The 8614-nt window shown below is 36.4% G+C and overlaps 1 long non-coding RNA gene across 1 annotated transcript; it reads right to left on the reverse strand.

Annotated features, from left to right (window-relative positions):
- Positions 1–284: 284 nt before the first annotated feature.
- LOC141370665 (uncharacterized) lies at positions 285–7087 on the reverse strand. Its single transcript, XR_012374916.1, has 3 exons — positions 6999–7087; positions 1473–1638; positions 285–368 (listed from the first exon to the last, which is right to left on the reverse strand). It is a non-coding gene; the product is annotated as an uncharacterized lncRNA (long non-coding RNA).
- Positions 7088–8614: the final 1527 nt, after the last annotated feature.

Genomic DNA, 8614 nt, shown 5'->3' on the forward strand with positions numbered 1-8614 from the left:
AAACATAACTAAGCAAAAGAAATCAGGCACAAAAGAACCATTATCTGAAACTTCATTTACACAAAGCTAAAAAAAAGAAAAGAATAGTAGGCAAAACCAACAAATGGTGTTAGAAGTCAAAATGATGGTTACTTCTGGGGAAAAGAGAAGGTTTCGTGGTTGGAAGGGGACGTGAGTAGAGCCTCTCAGGGGGTGTTGGCAGTGTTGTATCTCTTGAGTAGGGAGGTGGTTTCACAAGTGAGTTCATTTCGAGATAATTAATTCAGCTGAATACTTACTATTTCTGCACTTTTCTGTGTGTGTTATACTTCAATTAAGAGGTTTTCTTTTTCTTTTTCCTTTTCTTTAAGTGGTAAGATATAGTCTCTCTTCAGAGAAATAAGAAACAAGCCATTAATATACTCGATTCCTATCAAAGGCCAAGCCCTCTATCAAAGTAATCTAATCTTTTTAATAAATTAAGTGTGCAATTGTCCTTTTAAAATTAAAATCGACCCAATTTTAAAGATGAATACGGTAAGAGATTGAGTGATTTGTCCAAAGTTTAAAGGTCAGTAAATTCCAGGGCTGGGGTACAAAAACCTGACGCTACTAAGCCATGCCCAGTCCCATCTCTATCATTACACAATTACTTTGAAATTTAAACAATAGTGTTTTGCTTCACACCTTCAATACACCAAGAGATTGTGTTTAATAGGATAAATATGCTAATCTCCATCATGCTATCAGAAAATGATGCATGTGGAAAGACGCCTATTGGTGGAAAGCTTCAGGGCACCTACCACACCTATAGGACCCCTTCAAAGGGCATCCATTTGTAAAAGTCTCTGGGCTTTGAATAACGTGATCCTGTGACCTGGCTTCTGCCGTATTATAATGGATAAGTCATGGGTTTTTAAATTAGAGCTAAAATTGAGTCCTTGCTCTATCAGCATTTAATTTCTCAGAGTCCTGTTTCTATATCTATAAAGCAGAAATAAGGATAATACCTGCCTCCCAGGGCTGAGATGAACAGTAATCCAAATTTCTGACATCGGGTTAGTTAAGTGACAAGTAAATAATATCTTTGGTACTGTTTTGGGGTTCTGCTGTTTTACTAACTCCCTATGACTATTGATTCAGACACATAAAGACCAAGGACCTGAGCTGGCCTGGCATGAGATCTCAGGGCCATAGAGGCACTCCTGCTCTGCATGGTAACGCACTGATCCAACCACACCCTCTCCATGGCAGGGATGAATGCATGACATGGAAAGAGCCGGAACTCAGTAAGGGTAGAAGCTGAAAATCCACATAAAGGGGGAAGCATCCATAAAGTGATAGGAGCTAGGTAGGCATAGGCCATGAAGGAGAGAAGTGAGCAGAGAAAACTTTGCTGGCAGCATGGAAGAAAGAAATTGAAAATGAGATGACTGAGGTAATAGATATGACAGGACATGAGCACTGTCTCTGGAGGAAGTTTTCAGACTTACCATTATGAGAGCTGCTGTGTACAGAGTACAGCATTCTGAGGGACAGGGAGTGTAGCTCAGGCTCCTTGGAAGGTGTCCCCTGCAGCTGCTGAGAGCATCCTCAGTCCTCTGCCTGTTATGCGAGTTAAGTTTGAGCACATCTCTGCACCCCAAAGCTCTTCAACATCTGAAAGGCCAATTAGGAGAGAGCGTTAAAGCATCTACTTAAAGCCAAATAAACTGGAGTGAAATTAAGCAGAAGAATAAAGTCCAAGTTTATATAAGAAAGCACTACACTTCAACCTAGTGAATGTTATTTGTAATCTTCTCAAACTTGTCCATCAAAGACTGTTCAGTGAAAAATTATTTCTAAATGTAAAGAGTAATTTATAGGATCGTCTTAGCTGTCCATACAGAGTCAACTTCTGGAAATGGTCCACTCAGCCACAAACCGAGAAATTGCCAGTAGGTTCCCAAATGGAAAACACAACCACAGAAGGATATCGTCTTCATAGTCTACTCAAAGACAAGCCAATCTGAAAAGTGAGAGTAAGTACTCCACATGCCAAGAGATTTAGACTTAGACCAAGAATCTGACTTCAAATACAATAGAACTACCACATCATTTATGTTTTGTTTATAGATAAATAGTTTATACATAATGAAAACGCCAAAAAAATCTAAAACCGTTGCTAACAGATAATTGTAATGCTTGACTCTTAGGGGCTGAAGTTTGTTACATCACATAGATTATTTTCTTGGGGAACATTTAAAATAGTATCTAAACTATTTGAGTTCCTTTGGCTTTCATCTTCTATAAAGTAGATGCTGGGAATATGGCTGGGCATCCAGAGAAAGTTGATCCGCAAGGTTACTAGAATAACTGGAGGCTAATGTAGCGTGTTGTTTCTTTCAAAGTGAATAATATAAATTATTTTCTAGATATTGTCTTAGAAGCATTTTATCATTACAGACACTATTTGACTACTGATAATTTGAGAGTCGCATGAAAACAATATCTGCTACAATTCAGAAAAAAGTAGCACTACATTGTGAACAAGGGCGAAACTCATTTTGCTGTGTTTAGAATAATGTAGCAGTGCCTATAACAAGTAAACAGTGGCCGGCTTTGTTCTGCTGGATTTAGATTAACCTTTACAAGCAATGCAGAATTAGATTATGAAAATAAATTGAAAATGGCATCTCCTTAGACTCACTTTGTATTTTGCATTTTCTTAAGCTTTTATGTGACTGTCAAATATTAGTTCAGGGCTCCATTTGTATTTGTGGTTTTTTTTTTTTTTTCTGAAAAGATAAGCACCAGTCTTCAGAGAAAGCTTCTGACTATTGGATATAGAAAACAACTCTTTCCTGAATGGTTAATGTTTCAAATATGAGCACAGATACCAGATGGCAAAAGGGGAAAAAAGAATTCAAGTTGTTTCATTGTTCAGTGATAAAGATTTTTCCATCTGCTGATTCAATACTAACTTGGTTTACATTCACTTAGAGCCAATACAATTAAAACTCTATTTGAAGTGAAATGTTTCAGAAAAATAAAACTAGAAACCTGAGAAATACTTCCACAGGTCACATCCATCCCCATCCGTCAAATAGCTAAGCTTTCATATGTATACAAATGTGAGTGCATGACAAAACAAAGGTATCAAATACATTTTGAAAAATTCTAAAGTCACATGCATTTAAGTAATTCTAATGTAGACTATATGTGATTGAAATGTAAGTGGACATCTGCTAGAATTTAGAGTCTTGGTGAAATAAAATGTATCTGAAATAATAATATACTGGGCTATTCATCACAAAGGATGAAATGGGAGACTACTGATGAGTGAACAATATGGCAGCAGTTAATAAGGAAACAAGTTTGAATGGTTAATTCACTGAGACCAAAGAGCAGGTGAAGAAGAGAAAGAGCACAACAAGCACTAGCTGCAGCATCTTAAAAGACAGCAGAAGTCTTACATACTAAAATAGGGTAAAAAAAAAAAAGAGAGAGGAGTGCTTAGAAACAACTAGAATTCATGAGAACAAGCCTCAAGTAAGAATCATGACCAATAGGACAGTTATAGGTTCCCTCCTAGCAAGCTGGTCCCTTTTTCCATAATCCTTTGATAGAAGGAAGTCTTACTCAAAACATAATATTCATAATATTAAGAAGTAGTTTTCCAGGGTAACCTTCCCTTTTATTCAGAAAACACTATTAAACTGGGCATCTCTTTGGTGCATAAAAGCTCCTCAAGGAAGAGAGCTATGACTCACCTCTGTATCCCTACTGCCTAGCACTTAGCATATGATAGATGTTCTACAAATACTTGATAATCTTAACAGAATTCATCCAAGAATTCCACGTTCTAGGCTGATATTGCTCTGTTATTGTGCATTCCCTTCAATCACAGTAAGCTTATGGAGATTAAAAAAAATAAATAAAATGTTTGTTTCTTTACCCCTTTCTTTTTGTGAACCACTTACAATAGGGTCGAACCTAAATTTACTCTTTAATAAATCATGACAAATATAATGAGAAAGAATACTTCCTCTGCCTGTACCATGTTTAGATCTGCTGCCTTCTTTGAGCCTTCACCAAGGAGTTTCCAATGAGAGGGGCACAACAAAACAAAACAAACAAAACAAAACAAAAAAACCACCCAACCAAACAGAGGGGTAGGCAGCCCAAAGGCTGGCAAAGTGACCCTTTGAAGTCCAGGAAGAAAATATTAGAATTTCTATTTTTATTTATTTTTCATCTCAGCCTTTTAAAACATCTGAATGCTGGGCAAGATTTATATGATGTATTAGCCCATTAATACACACATATAATTTATAAATAAATAAGCATATTTGATGTATAAAGAACTGAGGGTACAATCAAAAAAGTTTGGAGACCACTGGTAGAATAGTGAATTCTTACCATCAAATAAGAATGAAAGAAATACTTACAGAATTTAATATATGTTTTTGATATCTATATTTTTAAATTCCCACCTCAATTATTTTCCAAATATTAAACTATAATTGTGTGTTAAATAACCTGGTTTGAAGTACTACTTAGAGACAAAGCACTCAATCAGTAAATAATTTGGGCCAAATACATGTTTGCTGAATGAATGAATAAATGAATAAACATTCTGCAAAACTGGAAAATGTTGTGATAAACTGAGCTACCGGTCACTTGGTATTTTCCAAGTGTTTTCTTCTATTAGTTCTTGAAGAGCTCCTTGGAAAAAGAGATCCAAGTTCAATTTGTTATTTTGCAAATACAGCACACTCTCAGATTCACAGCATAGATAAGTACACTACAGATTCTGGGAAATCCTGAAACCTAGAAACCTCTTTAACTTAGTTTATTCCAGGGGCGCCCGGGTGGCTCAGTCATTAAGCGTCTGCCTTCAGCTCAGGTCATGATCTCAGGGTCCTGGGATGGAACTCTGCGTTGTGCGGGGCTCCCTGCTCGGCAGGAAGCCTGCTTCTCCCTCTCCCACTCCCGCTGCTTGTGTTCCCTTTCTCGTTGTCTCTCTCTCTGTCAAATAAATAAAATCTTTAAAAAAAAAAAACTTAGTTTATTCCAGCATTTCCCATTTCCATAGTTTATTTGACTACAACATTTCTCCCTCACCCATAATATCTACCAGCTACCCACAGGGAATAGTGTTCCTCAGAATGCACATGGTGAAATCCTACTTTAATGAGATTCAACCTGACAACTGGAGGCTGGATTGAATATGGAGTCATTCTTATTGGTTGTTAATCAAGCTAAAGGACAATTCAAGCCATTGTATATGCAAGTCTTTACTATGCAATATCATTACTAATGACTTGGACTGTGGGTATAGAAAGGATGCTCATTAAACTTCCTCCTGACATCTATAAGGATGAACTTCACAAGCATGTTATTTAGACAAATGTGCTTTTATCTCAGATATTTAGATAATTTAAGGATACAGAGTCTACTTGTTCTGGAAAGTTAATAGTTTTTTGATTTTTTTCAAAGATTTATTTATTATTTATTTTGAGAGAGTGAGAATGAGAGAGAGAGAGTACATGAGAGGGGGGAGGGTCAGAGGGAGAAGCAGACTCCCCGCTGAGTGGGGAGCCCCGATGCGGGACTCGATCCCGGGACTCCAGGATCATGACCTGAGCCAAAGGCAGTCGCTTAACCAACTGAGCCACCCAGGCGCCCGAGGAAAGTTAATAGTTTTTATAGAAACGGAAGAGAGAAAGAAGAAGGGAACTAATTAAATATTTACTATGTATCAGACTTTGTGCTAGAAAATGTAGCTCTTCTTTTTTGAAAATGTAGCGCTTTTTTAATGTTTACATTTCCTAACAAATATATTGGCCCAATATTGTTTCCCCCTTTTACCAATGAGGAAGCAGAGTCAGAGAGGACTAGTAACTGACAGAGCCCAAGGTGACTATGCAGGTCATCATCCAAACAAGGATACATTTAAGAATGTTGCAGAATTATTCTGGGATGATTTTTTTAGCCAACTTGTTCACTTCCAACACAGCTTACAAAGACATGGGCTTGAACCCAGATCTCCCCAACCTATCTTCTTTCCATTACATCTTGTTGCTTGAGATAAGAGGGGAGTTTAAGTTATGAAAGGAATTCTTTCACAATGTATACATACTTCAAATCATGTTGTATACTTTAAATATCTTACAATTTTATCTGTTAATTATAACTCCATAAAGCTGAAAAAAATAATAGTTGGAAGACTGCTAGAGAAATCACCCAACAAGCACAAGAAAAAACTTATCAGGATTGCTTTAAAAATATTTGAGCTGCATAAGGGTTCCTCACTGGCTCAGTAGGTAGAGCATTCGACTCTTGATCTCAGGGCCGTGAGTTTGAGCCCCATGTTGGGTGTGGAGTCTATTTTTAAAAATTAAAATAATATACATAAGAGTATTTTAACTGCATAAATAGAAAAGGAAAACGGATGGTCAAAACGTCAAAAAATAATTCTCCCTTCCACTAATGCAGAGTTGACTTTAAAAACTCCTAACATGATGTTAAGCATATCCTAATAGTAATATAATGTAAAAGGGCTGAGAATAATCCTTTATGCTGGTTTAACATCACATAGAATCTTTTTAAAACACTATGTTGCCTTTTTATTTTACCACACATAAGGAAGATGTCAGGAAACTGGAAAAGATCCAAAAATCAACAACTAAAATGGCTTCAAGAGTTGTTACACAGAAGTCACGAGATTTTTTTTAAAACGTAAATGAGATAGAGCTATTTAGAGTGGAAAGTCCAAGAGATAACTTTAAAATTGCCTTCAAGTGAATTAAAAGCTGCTGAAAAGTCTTCATCTCCAAGAGGATAAAGCAAGAGGGATGGGATTTAATCACAAACTGTGAGATTTAGCTTGTGGAATTGTGTCATGGTGGTCGACTATGAATTTCCACAAGTTACAAAGGAGCCTTTTTCAGTGTTTGACATGAAAGAAGGAGTCACCTGGGATGCCTTATTTGACCACTGCTTTTCTTAAAAGTAGAGAGAAACAATGATCACACCTGATGTCATACCAGTCCTGTGATTCCTTGCTGTGATTCTCCTGACACTAACATTTATGTTTGATGTAAATCATCAATCATTCAACATTCCCCCACTGACCACAATGTAAATTCTAACTCCTTATGATGTCATAAAAATGTTTACTCATATCTCTGCCTATTCTTTTGGCAGAAAAACTTGCCACTCCCTGAACACACCTTGTGCTTCTCTCACACCACCCAGAAAACCACAAGGAGCACTCCAAAACCACAATGTTCTAACACAGCTCCCTAGCTTACACAAAAGGTATTTCCTCTGAACAGGGTATGTTTCTTTTCTCCCAACCACCCCAACCTCCCACCTTGCTAAGCCCTCAATCCATCCTATAAATCACTCTCATTCTTGAAGGTAAAACCCAAATGCCTTTTCTCTGCTGCTTTAAGAGGTGATAAAATCCCTCTTGTTTTCATCCAATCCCAACAGACAAATTCACTTTCTTCTTTCTGTGCTTTCAAAGTACATTTTTCCCACATTTATTATGGCACATATCACACTATTCTTAAAAGTTCATTTTCCAGGCACCCTGAGTAGACGGTGCAGCAGGGTGGGAAAGAAAGGGAACAAGACATAGTTTGGCCTAGTTATTTTTGCTTCGCAGCTACCTAGCATATAGTAGTTGCCAAAATTTTTTGTTAAATCAATGAAGCCATTAATTACCTGCTACATGCCACGAAATATTCAAATTGTTGCTGTGGAAACCATATCTGGGGATTTCTATTGGTCTTTAAATTCAATCAATTTAGACTTGTTTTCCAAGTTTCTTCTGAAAGCATTTTTACCTTCAAACGATAGAATCAATAATACATGTTTAAATGCTCTGGAGCAAACATGTGTGTCTGGTCTACTCTGTCAAAACCACCAAAATATCCAGGACTCCAGGGGTAAAAGTAGTGAAGAGCAGATCTGTATAAAAAGGTGGTTAAAAAGTATAAATTTTCTCATCAAATCTGTTCCAGAAAAAGCTTCTGGGAGACACACAGGCATCCAGATCCCAATTCAGCTTTACTTGTACATGAATAAGGACAGCAGGGTTTTCCATGAGGAGAAATAGTGCACAAGAATATTTTATTATTAATACAGACATAAAGCAATATCAGACATCTTAAATACAACTAGTCTCTTGTTGCCATTTGTAAGATGTTTGCTCTTTGATGTAAAGTTAATTTATTTCTCTACATTTGCAACATTTGTTACATTTACATTCTGAAGAAAATGAATAAATATGTCAAGTGCGAGGATGCATACTTTAAATGTAGTGTTTACCTCCACAAAACAATATACTTTCAAAATATTTCCTTTTAATTTAAACATTTTAACCTCTAATTGGGTCCATTTTAGATGAAATTATCCTTAATCAGACATTTCAAAAAACAAGGAAGAATTACATATTTATTCATTTTAATGCTTTGACTTCTTCTGACTCAATGTAAGTCATCTTTTTTTTTTAAACCTAAGAAGTACTAGCTTAAGGTAATCAAAGTTTGTCCTATACAGCTAAACTGACTTCATTTTCTTTTCTTTTCTTCCAAGTTTTTACTTAAATTCCAGTTAGTTAAAATACAGTGTAATATTAGTT

The sequence above is a fragment of the Callorhinus ursinus genome, unplaced genomic scaffold, assembly GCF_003265705.2.
Source record: "Callorhinus ursinus isolate GAN/ISIS: 27379988/994484 unplaced genomic scaffold, GSC_fseal_2.0 scaffold42, whole genome shotgun sequence".
Lineage (NCBI taxonomy): Eukaryota > Metazoa > Chordata > Mammalia > Carnivora > Otariidae > Callorhinus > Callorhinus ursinus.